Genomic DNA, 14343 nt, shown 5'->3' on the forward strand with positions numbered 1-14343 from the left:
CCATCACAGGTTTGGGGGCAGTCCTCATGAAAAGAGGACGAGTGATAGCCTACGCATTGCGGCAGCTGAATCCACATGAGACAAGATACCCTACACATGATATGGAGTTGGGGACGGTGGTATTTGTCACAACCCCAAACCAAAACAACAGAAACGTTCAGGGGTGGAGGACGTCATGTATTGTATCACAATAATTGTGTCATAGTAATCAAAGTAAAAACAACCATTACACTGAATATATATGTAAAAAGGTATTTACATCTGTTTGATTCATATTCATATACATCAAAACAATAAGAAAATATAGAATACGTGACTCTATACGCTCCGTCTTCTCAAAAGCCTGCAAGAGTACCTATCTACTGATTTCTTGAGAATACAAGCGATTTTGAAAGAGTATCAGCATTAAGCTAGTGAGTTCATAAGTATATTTTTGTAGTGAAAACCTATCATTGAATTCAGTAAAAATATTTGTATGCTTCCCAAGAAAATCCAATATTTTCTAACATATATGTTTGTTACTGTGTTCTGTGGTAGTGTATAATGTATTAATTTGTATGCCTGGTTACCACCAGTTGTATTGTATATCATTGTTTTGAATGAAAAACTCTTTGTATGAAAACCCTGGCTATCACCAGTTATATATATATAATGTTCTTTTTGAAAACCCTGGTTACAACCAACTTTATAGTATATCGTTGTTTTGAATGAAAAACCCTTTGTATGAAAACGTTGGCTATCACTATTAATGTATAGAATATTCTGTTTGAAAACCCTGGTTACCACCAGTATGTATAACAGTTTCATTACTTGAAATAAAACCAGGTATTGTATCCCCTGGAATCCTCTAGTAGTGTATACTTGTTCTATGAATTAAAATAAAACTAATGAAGAATGAAATCCCGTAAACAGATTTTAGTTTATACTATTGTGAGTCGTATAACCATGCTTGATATGACCTAGAGACCTTTACGATGTTCTTCAAGTGTCGGATATATGACATTTGTCACCCCAGGCATGTCTGACTAATTGTAGCTAGCAGTTCAGGTGTGGGATTGTGAGTCCCGAATATATCTATTCACAAATCTCACGCTCTCCCTCTAGGAGACTATGGTTATAATATGATAGGATTTAGTTCAGTACACCAAAAGGTACCGTTTTGAAGTAGGGTCTGACAATTCTACATAATCTTGTTCACATATAGTTCCATATTGATCTATTGTATTTATCCGTGTGTATACTTTATAGAGTAATAATTATACTTAAATAATTATGTAATAAAGTATCCTTGTTACCCGATAATATCATAAACTAAGTCGGTCATATTTTATATGTTTAACAATGTATAAAGTGTATTGAAATGTTGTATCTTGAAACCCCAAACTATACCTATTATAGTTTGCATGAATATTATGTATCCGGTTCATGAATTGATCTGAAAACTATGCAATTTGGCAGTAAGTCGAAAATGTCCCTTATACTCAGCATAATCCAAAAAGGGATAAAATATCTAAGTATTCTATGAAAAGTGGAAACCATTTGACTATATTCATTGCATCAGTTTTAAGTGCTTAGAAATTCTTTTGTATAAATTCACAAAGTAATTGTGTTTGGCTTGTATTCTCCCCCTAAAAACATTAAAATCATAAAGTATAGGGGTATGAAATCACTGTTGGTTGCGTGAAATTTCGAACAATGAAACTGAAATGAAGACCCTCAGATTGATGTATGCAACATTTAACGGGATACTAATAACAATTAACTACATAAATGTATTTTATTAGCAAAACCATTATCTATAGTGTTGGAAAATACTTGCTTTTGGTTTAGAAATGTTACCGGAACTTTATTGAATCGGGGAAAGTAGGTTTTCAGTCAAGTTCGCCACTTGGGGAGGGTTTACGGTCGTGAAGAAGTTTATGGCCGTGAACAACCCCTTGAAGGATTTACGGCCGTGAATGGTTTGAGGTCCTTGAAGGTTTGAAGATTTGAAGGGTTCTCGGTGGTGAACTCAATAATAGCTATGCTTGATCCGACAAAAAACACATTTTACATGTTCCTCAATAACGTCTAAAGGTGATTCATGATGATTTTTTGAAGAAAAGAGGGTATTTTGGTGTTTGCGGTTGAGAAGTTAGAGAGAGAATGGGGGAGTTCTCGACCAGAAATGTGTAAATGAGGGTAGTAATCACGTATATATAGGGGTTCATGGTCGGTGGTGGTGTCCGCCAACCGTGAACTAGTTTACAGCCATGAACGGGTTTACGGTCGTGATCGGGTTCATGCCCGTGAACACGAGTCAGGCCGGAAACTGTTGATTTTTCGAAGGAAACTCGGATGTTTCGTGCGATTTTGGGTTTTGACTCATATATAAATTTAATTATATAAAACTTAAATGGTTTTCCAAACCATATAAATTTAACGGAACAAATAAAAATGTGAAATTTATTTAACAGAAAACGGGTAACTTTAACAGAAAAATGTTCAGGTTGTCACATCATCCCCCCGATAGAGGGAATTTCGTCCCAAAATTCAAGCATAGAATATAAATCATGGACTCAGAAAAATATGAGGATGCTTCTGTTTCATTTGATCTCCGCGCTCCCAAGTGAATTCAGGTCCCTGCTTGGCATTCTAGCGAACCTTCACTATCGGTATGCGACTTTGTTTCGGTCGTTTGATTTCCCGATCAATGATTTCGACTGGTTCTTCCATGAAGTACAGGTTCTCATTGATCTCGATCTCATCAAGAGGGATCACAAGAGTATTGTTGAATGTACACTTTTTAAGGTTCGAGACGTGGAAGACGGGATGAATATTGTTAAGCTCTTGGGGTAAACGAAGTGTGTATGCTACGGGACCGATCCTAGCAATGATCTTGAATGGTCTTATGTATCTCATATTCAGCTTTCCATGCTTTCCAAAGCGTATTAGGCCTTTCCAAGGTGAGACCTTCAATAGAACATGGTCACAAACCTGGAACTCCAAGGGTTTTTGTGTCTTATCGGTGTAGCTCGTTTGTCTATATCTTGAAGCTTTTAGTCGTTCCTGGAATTGTACGATCTTTTTTGTGGTTTCACGGATGATTTTTAGGAGAGGGAGAGAGCTATTGGGAACTTAACCTCTATCTAACTATGTGTCACCCACCTCAGCCCAGCACAGAGGGGATCTGCACTTACGGCCATAGAGGACATCAAACGGCGCAACGTTGATGCTAGTATGATAGCTGTTGTTGTAGGAGAACTCGACCAAGGGAAAATGGGTGTCCCATGACTTACCAAAGTCTTTGTCACATGCTCTCAACATGTATTCCAATGTCTAAATAGTTCTCTCACTCTGCCCATCGGTTTTAGGATGGTAAGTTGTGCTCATATCCAACTAATTTCCAAGAGCCTTCTGTAGTGATTGCCAAAATCTCGAGATGAATCTACTAACCCGATCAGAGATAATGGACACATGTACACTATGCATACGAACTATCTCTTGAATGTAGATTCGTGTAAGTCTTTGCATCATGAATGTTTCTTTGACTGGCAGGAAGTGGGCGGATTTAGTCAATCGATTGACAATTACCCAGATGGTATCGTATCCACTCAGAGACTTGGGCAACTTAGTGATGAAATTCATCATAATCCTTTCCTACTTCAACTCAGGTATTTATGGCTGCTGAAGTAGACTTGAGGGCTTTTGATATTCCACTTTCACCTTGGCGCAAGTCAAGCACTTGCCCATGAAAGTAGTGATCTCTACTTTTATGTTTGGCCACCAATAGAGCTATTTGAGATCCAGGTACATCTTATCCGAACCTAGATGAACAGAGTATCTAGTCTTGTGAGCTTCGTTCATGAAAACCTCCCTGTAACCACCGAACTTTAGGGTCCAGATCCGGTTCATGAAATAGTAAACTCCATCTCCCCTAGTCTCTAAATGCTTTTTCATTCCCCTCAAAGCTTCTTTCGGCATGTTCTCTGGCTTCAAGGCTTCCAGCTAAGCCTCTCTGATCTGAGTGGATAGATGGGAATGGATGGTCATAGTCAGTGCCTTCACTCTACGACTAGAGTACTCTTTACGGTTGAGGGCATCTGCTACCACATTGTCCTTGCCTGGATGATAGTGTATCTCAAACTCATAATCATTTAGTAGCTCCACCCATTGTTGTTGCCTCATGTTCAATTCCTTCTGATCGAAAATGTGTTGTAAGCTCTTATGGTCGGTGAAGACAGTACACTTGGTTCCGTAGAGATAATGTGTCCAAATCTTTAATGCAGAGACCACTACTCCCAAATCTAAATCGTGAGTTGTATAATTGACTTCGTATGCTTTCAGCTGTCTTGAGGAATAGGCAATAACCTTTCCTCGTTGCATGAGCACACAGCCTAGGCCCTGATTGGATGCATCACAGAAGAGAACGCAGTCCTCCGTCCCCTCAGGCAAAGACAAGATAGGTGCGCTGCATAAGGACTGCTTCAATTTTTGGAATGTAATGTCTTACTTTTCTCTCTAAGTAAAGGGTACACCTTTCTAAGTTAGGGTGGTTAAAGGCATAGCAATCCTGGTGAAATTATGGATAAACCTGCGATAGTAGCCAGCGAGACCCAAGAATTGACGGATTTCTGTGGGTGTCTTCGTTGCTGGCCAATTCTCAATCACCTTGATTTTGGAAGGGTCCACATGTATGCCTTTCTCACTAACCATGTGACCAGGGAAACTTACTTTTCTGATCCAGAATTCACACTTTGAAAATTTTGCATAAAGTTTCTCCGCCCTTAGAGTTTCTAGCACTAGCCTCAAGTGCTATCTATGATCTTCCTTACTTGGAGAGTAGACAAGCATATCATCAATGAACACTATTACGAACATGTCATGGAAAGGGTGGCACAACCAATTCATCAGATCCATGAATACTGCCGGTGCATTGGTTAGACCAAAGGGCATCACTACAAACTCATAGTGACCATGTCGAGTCCAAAATGTTGTCTTAGGAACATCACCCTCATGGAATCGTAGTTGATGGTACCCTGATCTTAGGTCTATCTTTGAGAAGTAACTGGATCCTCGCAGTTGATCGAACAGGTCGTCGATTTGGGGAAGAGGATAGCGATTCTTGATGGTGAGTTTGTTTAGTTCACGATAATCTATGCACATCCAAAAGGACCCATCCTTCTTTTTCACAAATAAGACTGGGGATCCCCATGGTAAGGAACTTGGTCTGATGAATCCCTTGCTGAGTAGCTCATTGAGTTGGTTGGACAACTCTTGCATTTCTGTCGGCGCTAGATGGTATGGGGATTTAGCTACGGGGGTAGCTCCGGGGATTAAGTCGACTCAGAACTCGACTTGGCGCTCGGGTGGGATTCCGGGAAGCTCTTTGGGAAAGACATCAGGAAAGTTGCAGAGTCTGGGGATGCTCTCAAGTTCTTTAACTTCCTGCTTCTCATTAACAACGTGGGCTAGGATTGCATGGCACTCCTTTCGCAAATATTTATGGGCTTTGATGCATAAAATGATACGGAGGTTTGAACTGATTTTATCACCATAAATAATGAGGGCTTCGCCAGAGGGAAGATTGAGGCAAATGGCTTTTTCATAACAAAGGATATCAACACAATTGGGGCTCAACCTATTCATGTTGATGAGGATGTTGAATCTTTTTATGGAAACTGGCATAAGGTCGAATGGAAAGGAATGGTCGTTTAGGGTAAGGGTACAACCGATGAATACGTCGTTAGTGCTCTCTTTCTTTCCGTTCGCCATCTCAATGGTGAATGTTTCGGTTAAAGGCTGGGGTTTATGCTTGAGTAGATGCTTCAATGTATGACTAACAAAACTTCTCTCCACACCAAAATCAAAAAGAATGCATGTGTAAGAGTTGTCAAGGAGGAGCATACCCGTAATAATGGTGGGATCAACAACTGCCTCCTCCTAGCCCATAGCTAGCACTCTCCCTGTGTTGCCAGCTGTTGTTGCCTTGATACAATTCCTCTTGAAGTGCCTGATTTCCCCATAGCCATAACAGGCTTGACCAACCCCCGCTCCAGGAGCCTGATTGGTTGGTTGGGCTGGTGTCTTGAAATATCGAGTTGTGTGCCGCTTCTTGCGACAACGGTTGCATTGTAAATCACGACAAGGTCTGTGATGATGAATGTTACACTTATAGCACCTTGGAAGAGTACCAACATATCTATTGGAAGGTGCTTGAGTTGCAGGAACAGTGGCAGGAGTGGTAGCAGCATGAACTACCACCACTTGTTTCTTGGAGGGCTCCTGCGAAGACTGACCCTTACGCTTATTCCAAAACATTTTCTTCCCACCACTCACCTTTTGTGATTCAGGAACAGCTGCCCCTTCATCAAGATCAACCCCATGATATATGAGAGTTTGCGCTAAACACTTGGCACTGTCGAATGTGAGAGGTTTAGCAGCCAAAACATTTCCTTGATTTGGAGGCATCAATCCCCAAATGTACCTTTCTATTTTCTTGCTTTCCAGGGTGACCATTCCCGGACAGAGAAGAGCCAGATCATAGAATCTAATTGTATAGGTGGCAATGCCGAAACCCTTCATCTTCAGGTTCCAAAGCTCATGCTCCAACTTCTGCATTTCTCCTCTTGGGCAGTACTCAGCAAGCATAAGTTCTTTTAAATTCTCCCGACCCATGGCATTTGCTACCGACAGAGTTAGGGATTTGACTCGGCTATTCCACCAAGTCAGGGCTCTATCAGTGAAGGTGCATGCGGCAAAATTCACCTTGCTTGCCTCGGGGCACGCACAGATCTCGAAAATTGATTCGATCTTCTTGAACCAACAAGTGAGGGCAATGACACCTCCATTGTCATCGAAGAATTTTAGCTTCACATTCATGAAATCTTTCTAGGAACATTCCTTCTTATGTCCCTGACCTCCATCAAGGTGAAGGGGATGGGTACCACTTCCCGACTTGCTAGAGCCGCCATAATTAATGTGTGACAATGTGGTAGCCACAGTGGTTGTAACTGTTGCCTGGAACATGGCAGGATCGAACTGAGGAAGTGGTGGCGTCGGATCTGTCTGGGGATTGTTGTTCTTTCTATTGGTTCTCTTCTTCGGAGACATCTTATTCTAAAAGAATCAAGAAGAAGAGGATGGTAAGTCCCCTAGAATCAAGCGATATGAAAAAAGACATATCACAACCTGATAATCAACGTGTTCTACTAAGCGATATACAAAGAAAGGCTACCAATATAACTGAACTGTAGCTAGAAAAGGAATAAGTAGAAACACTTGGAATGAATCTCTACACTGATTTAGGCTCTAGCTAAAATACTCCTATAGTATTTCAAAGTTGTGCTTCATTAGTATCGGATTTGGTAAGTTTTAGACTCGTCGTGACACTACAACCACTCCCAAGCACATGTTGGTCATATCTCGGAAAAATATAGTTGATCAGTTTATATTGGCCCCACATATGACTACATAACTATCCGGGTTTAATCATAGTGTCTAACTCACCTTAAATACTTTTATGTAGTTCTTACTGTGTTGTAGCTTCTTGTACCTATGTATTCTTGTATACTTCTTGAAAAATACTTATATTTAAAAGTATAGTTTTAGTTTCATAGCACATCGGCCCTTTAGTGTTTATTGTTGTATACCCTATAAGGTTCGGTATACTTAGTTCACTATAAACAATAGCTCTGATACCAATTTGTCACACCCCCAAACGAAACGGCGGAAATGTTCAGTGGTGGAGGACGTCATGTATAGTATCACAACAATTCCATCATAGTAATCAAAGTAAACACAACTATTACACTGAATATATATGTAAAAAGGTATTTACATCTATTTTATTCATATTCATATACATCAACAGTATAACAAAATATAAAAGACGTGACTATGTATGCCTCGTTTTCTCAAAAGCCTGCGGGAGCACCTGTCTACTGATTTCCTGAGGATACAAGCGATTTTTAAAGACTATCAGCATTAAGCTGGTGAGTTCATAAGTATCTTTTGGTAGTGAAAACCTGTCATTCAATTCTGTAAAAATGTTTGTATGCTTCCCAAGAAGATCCAATATTTTCTAACATACATGTTTGTTACTGCATTCTGTAGTAGTGTATAATGTATTAGTTTGTATGCCTGGTTACCACCAGCTGTATTGTATATCGTTGATTTGAATGAAAAACCCTTTGTATGAAAACCTTGGACATCACCAGTTATGTATATAATGTTATGTTTGAAAACCCTGGTTACCACCAGCTTTATTGTATATCGTTGTTTTGAATGAAAAACCCTTTGTAGGAAAACCATGGCTATCACTAGTAATGTATAGAATGTTCTGTTTAAAAACCCTGCTTACCACCAGTATCTATAACAGTTTCATTACTTAAAATAAAACCATGTATTGTATCCCCTAGAATCCTCCAGTAGTGTATAGTAGTTCTATTAACTAAAATAAAACTAATGAAGAATCAAATCTCGTAAACAAAGGTTAGTTTATACTATTGTGAGTCGTATGACCACGCTTAATATGACCTAGAGACCTTTAATACGTTCTTCAAGCATCGGATATATGACATTTCTCACCCCAAGCATGCCTGCCTAACTGTAGCTAGCAGTTCAGGTGTGGGATTGTCAGTACCGAATAGATCTATTGTAACGCCCGCAGATCCGAGCTAGTCAAATTAGAGACAATAAGGGTCGAAAATGACTTTTCGGCAAAATATTAATTAGAACAAATAATCTTAACCAATTTGTAGTATATGTTACAAGGTTTCCGTTCATATAAAGAACGCCGAAATCCGAGTTATAACAAAGAAGTTATGACCCGTCGAAGTTTCGCGACAAAACCGGCACGACACCGGGAAGCGTAAATAGTGAATTTACGATAGAGCGAGATTTAGCCTTAGCAATCTAAATGAAATTCGTAGAATATGTTAAACTAAGAGCGTCGATAAAAAGAACGCCCAAATATGACTTCGTATGAGGAAGTTATGATTTTTCGAAGTTTCGGCTTAGCAGTGTACAACCCGAAATTCGAATATTACATCGAGCGGTTTTTAGCCGACACGACCTAAATGAGAATCGAAGATTTCGTTAAGAGTAGCGTAACGAGAAAAAGATGGGCGAAAACGGACATCGAATGAAGAAGTTATGAGAATTTAACGGACCAATCCTGTCCCGGCCTCTTAATAATATAACTTTTAAAATAAAGTCAAAATTAGCCGACGGAGTCTAAACGAAAGTTGTAGAGTACGTTCCCGCCTATGCGTGGATATAAAGAATGTCAAAAACGGAGCTCGTATGCAAAAGTTACGATTTTTAGAAGTCGGAGGGGGAAATTGCAAAACTGATGCGGACTCGATGACGTGGCGCGATCTAGACCGTCCATCGCTGATCAGGGCATTGCTTCGGATTCGGACACGTCACTCCTCGCATTACGCCCAACGTCCGAAATGGAGTACGCCCAGCGTTCTTCAGCCTTGTGCGGTCCGAGAAGAAGCCACGTCGCTCCACCGAGGTCTTGCCATCTGGCAGCTCTATCTGAATTACGCCCCGCGTAAGGGCCTCGGTACGCCCAGCGTACTCCGAGGCTGAGGCCTATAAAAAGGAGGCAAAGCCTCTCGGACTTTTCACACCTTCCACCACAACTTTCTATCTCTACTTCCTCTCACTACCCCCCTAACCCTCTCCTAAGCCTAGGTAAACCCCCTAGCATCCTAAGGAAGCCCCGAGCCTCCTGGAGTCCCGAGAAAAAGTGTCTTTCGGTTTCGAAACGCTGCTCCGAGCAAAGCCTTAAAATAATATAGCTTTCAAATAATTATAGTAATGTTATTAGGTCCTTAAAATAATTATTTGGGCTATTATTATGAGTTATATTGAGTGTTATTTAACGCTTATATAATAATAATAATAGTCAAACTATTAATTTGTCACGGTTATCGTTAGACTAAACCCTAGTGGTATTGGTACTAGGTTTTATCGAAGGAAAGTTGTTATAAGAGTATCGAAGCGCTCTCCGAGTGCTGAGTCACCATCTTTCAGGTGAGTGCATGGTCCCTTTCAGCTTACACATAGATATGACGTATTTTATATAAATTACGTGCTATGTGTGCATATTATCTGAAAACTTGCTATCTATGCTGGATGAATGATTTTATACACGTTTTAAATGATTTAAACTATATAAGTATTTTATATCTATGAAAATGTTGGGATAAGACATGGGTAGATGTAATAGATGAAATATGAGTTGGATGATGAGTTGAGAGGTAAAATAGAACGTGAGGTGAGGGTGAGAGGTGGACGATGTGAGAAGCCTTTTTCCCAAATGATGGCCCCGTCATTCAGCAGAGTATGGATGACAACCACGGACTATTCTAGACAGTCCAGTGGAACACTAGCAGGCTCGCAACTTGTAGGTGTTGTGAATGACGTGTTGACCGGTGTACTCTAAAAACCCATTGGTATGTATTACGAGTGGACTCTCGAAAACGATACTATCAATAAAACCCGACAGATGCGCCTAAAGGACTCTACCGGCAGAAGCGCCTAATAGAGAACCTCATAACCCCGGCAGATGCGCCTAAAGGACTATTTCGGCAGATGCGCCCCATAAAGAATGTCACAATTTTGGCAGCTACGCCCTAGTGACAAAACTAGCAGTTGTGCTTGATAGATGCGTCATTTACAACGATGGAATTTGTACCTATTCCTTAGGATACTCCTTAGGAATATATGAACGAGGAATAGCTGATTCTTAGGGCAGATCCTTAAGAATAAAGAAGATAATGGGGATGGGTAATTGGGTTCATAGTTTAATTGTTTAAACATAATAATTATATTATCGTGGGTTGAAAACCCTATTTACTCACCAGGTTTCCCAACCTGACCCACTCAGTTTATTTATATCACAGGTGTCGATATGAAGTGACATTACACTGAGAGATTAAAGAGATGTAGATCACTAGTGTAAATAAATGTAAGTTCCGTTTATTCTTATGTTCCTGTATTGACAATGACATCCCAAACGTTTTAAAATGAATAAAATATGTTTCTTCAAAAATGTTTTGATAAAGTATTTATCGTATTTATCTGGGAACAAATTCCGCAACATTTTTATGAAAAGAAGTACTTTGGTTTTTATAAAGCATAAACAAAACCGGTCTTTTCTGGCCGTGAAAATGGGGATGTCACATCTATTCACAAATCTCACGCTCTCTCTCTAGAAGACTTTGGTTATACTATGATAGGATTTAGTTCAGTACACCAAAGGGTATAATTTTGAAGTAGAGTCTCACAATTCACCATAATCTAGTTTACGTACAGTTCAATATTGATCTATTGTATTTACCCATGTGTATACTTTATAGAGTAATAATTATACTTAAATAATTATGTAATAAAGTATCCTTGTTACTCGAGAATATCATAAACTAAGTTTTCCATAGTTTATATGTTTAACAATGTATAAACTCTAAATTTGAAATGTTGTATCTTGAAACCCCAAACTATACCTATTATAGTTTGCGTGAATATTATGTATCCGGTTCATGAATTGATCTAAAAACTATGCAATTTGGTAGTAATTCGAAAACGTCCCTTATGTTTAGCATAATAAAAAAGGGATAAAATATCTAAGTATTCTATGAGAAGTGGAAACCATATGACTGTATTCATTACATCAGTTTTAAGTGTATCTAAGCACTTAACGAGATCCTAATAACAATTAAATACATAAATGTATTTTATTAGTGAAACAATTATCTATAGTGTTGGAATAACACTTGCTTTTGGTTTAGGAATGTTACTGGGACTTGATTGAATCGGGGAAAGTAGGTTTTCAGTCAAGTTCTCCACTTAGCGAGGGTTTGCTGCCGTGAAGAGATTTACAGCCATGAACTATTCTCAGCCGTGAACAGCCCCTTGAAGGGTTTACGGTCGTGAACAGTTTGCGGTCCTTGAAGGTTTGAAGATTTGAAGGGTTCTCGATCGTGAACTCAAGAATAGTGATGCTTGATCTGACGAAAAACATGTTTTAGATGTACCACATTAACGCCTAAAGGTGATTATTGATGATTTTTAGAAGAAAAGAGGGTATTTTGGTGTTTGCGGTTGAGAAGTTAGAGAGAGAATGGGGGAGTTTTCGGTCAGAAAACTGTAAATGAGGGTAGTAATCACGTATATATAGGTGGGTTGATGGTCGGTGGTGGGGTCCACCAGCCGTGAACTAGCTTACGACCGTGAACGGGTTTATGGCCGTGATTGGGTTTACGGCCGTGAACACCATTCAGGCCGGAAACTGTTGATTTTTCAAAGAAAACTCGGGTTTTTCGCGCGATTTTTGGTTCCGACTCATTTATAAATTTAATTATATAAAACTTAAATGATTTTCCAAATCATAGAAATTTAACGGAAAAAATAAAGATGTGAAATTTATTTAACGGAAAACGGCTAACTTTAACGGAAAAAGGTTCGAGTTGTCACACTATTCGCTCTCAAGATTTGGAGGCATTAGCTATATGGGGTCCATTGTACCATATAAACGGATCACAAGAGCTTGAGATATATCATGGATCAGCCGAACCTGAACATGAGGCAACGCAGGTGGATAGATGTAGTCAAGGACTACGATTGCGAGATCGTTTACCACCCCGGTAAAGCGAATGTGGTGGCGGACGCCTTGAGCCGCAAGTTAGCTGGGTCTTCCACCCCAACAATATGTATGAGGATAACGATGGATTCTATGCTTGTGAGTTTGATTAGAGATGCTCAGGTTGAGGGCATGCGACCAGAGAACTGGAAGCTGGAGAGGATCAGGGGTGAGAACACCCAGTTTATGCAGGATAGCTGGGGATTATTCACCCGATGCGGTCAGGTATGGGTTCTGATATCTGGTGGGGTCAGACTGGCAGTCACGGAGGAGACTCATAAGTCTCACTTCTCTAGTAACCCGAGGGCCACCAAGATGTACATAGACCTGAGTTTGAGTTACTGGTTGCCATGTATGAAGCGAGAGATCGCTTGGTACGTCGAGAGGTGCTTGACCTATAGGATGGTCAATGACGAGCATCAGAGGCCACATGGTATGCTGCAGCCCCTGGAGATTCCCATATGGAAATGGGAACAGATCACGATGGATTTCATTACCAAACTACCGAGGATGGTGAAGGGGTTCGATGCTATCTGGGTCATCGTAGATTGATTGACCAAGAGAGCCCATTTCTTGGCTATACGGGAGAGTTCTTTGGCTGAGAAGTTGGACGACATGTATGCTCACAAGATAATCGCTCGCCATGGGCTTCTGATCTCCATTGTTTCCGACTGTGATGTTAGATTTACCTCCCGTCTCTAGCAGAAATTCCACGAGGAACTAGGCACGCGGTTGTATTTTAGCATAACATTTCATCCGCAGAACCACGGTCAGAGCAAGTGGAACATTTAGACCCTCGAGGATATGTTGAGGGCGTATGTCATCGACTTCAATGGGAGATAGGATTCCCACCTACCCCTTGCAGAGTTTTCCTACAACAACATCTATCATTCCAGCATTGGCGCCCCGCCTTACGAGTTGTTGTATGGTTGAAGATGTCGCACCCCGGTTTGTTGGGGTAAGGTCGGACATAGGGTGATGGGGTAGCCGTAGGTAGTCTTGCAGACTACCGAGAAGATTCAGCAGATTAGGCAGTGGCTACAGACCACTCAGAGTTGGCAGAAGTGTTACGTCGATAGACGCCGATCGAAGTTAGAGTTCCAGGTCGGTGACATGGTACTCCTGAAGGTCTCGCCCTGGAAGGGTGTGACCCGCTTCAGGAAGAGGGGGAAATTAGGTCCTCGATACATTGGGTCATTCAGGATCGTTGCCAGCGTTGGCAAGGTGGCATATAGGTTAGAGCTAACGGAGGAGCTCAATCGGATCCACAACACGATTCACGTTTTGCAATTACAGAAGTGCATTCTGGATAAGGTGGCAGTGGTATCATTGGATGACATTCAGGTTGATGAGCACCTAAATTATGCTGAGAGGCCTATGGCTATTCTAGAGAGGAAGTTGATAGTGCTGCGGAACAAAGAGATACCTTTGGTAAAAGTACGGTGGGAGCACTGAAGAAGGATCTGAGTAGACGTGGGAGCCAGAGGTGGAAATTCGGGAGCACTATCCAGAGTTGCTCACCAAAACAGACTTCAAGGACAAAGTCTAGTTTAAGTGGGGGAGAATTGTAATGCGCCGACTCTCAGGTGATAATTTTATGGCTTTAAATTTCATAATTTCAAGGTCTACTCATCGAGTTGGATGCCCTGACTCGTCGAGTAGAAGCGGATTAGGCAACGTGTTTAAGTGACCTACTCACCGAGTCCAAG

Source organism: Lactuca sativa, chromosome 4 (assembly GCF_002870075.4).
Source record: "Lactuca sativa cultivar Salinas chromosome 4, Lsat_Salinas_v11, whole genome shotgun sequence".
Taxonomy (NCBI): domain Eukaryota; kingdom Viridiplantae; phylum Streptophyta; class Magnoliopsida; order Asterales; family Asteraceae; genus Lactuca; species Lactuca sativa.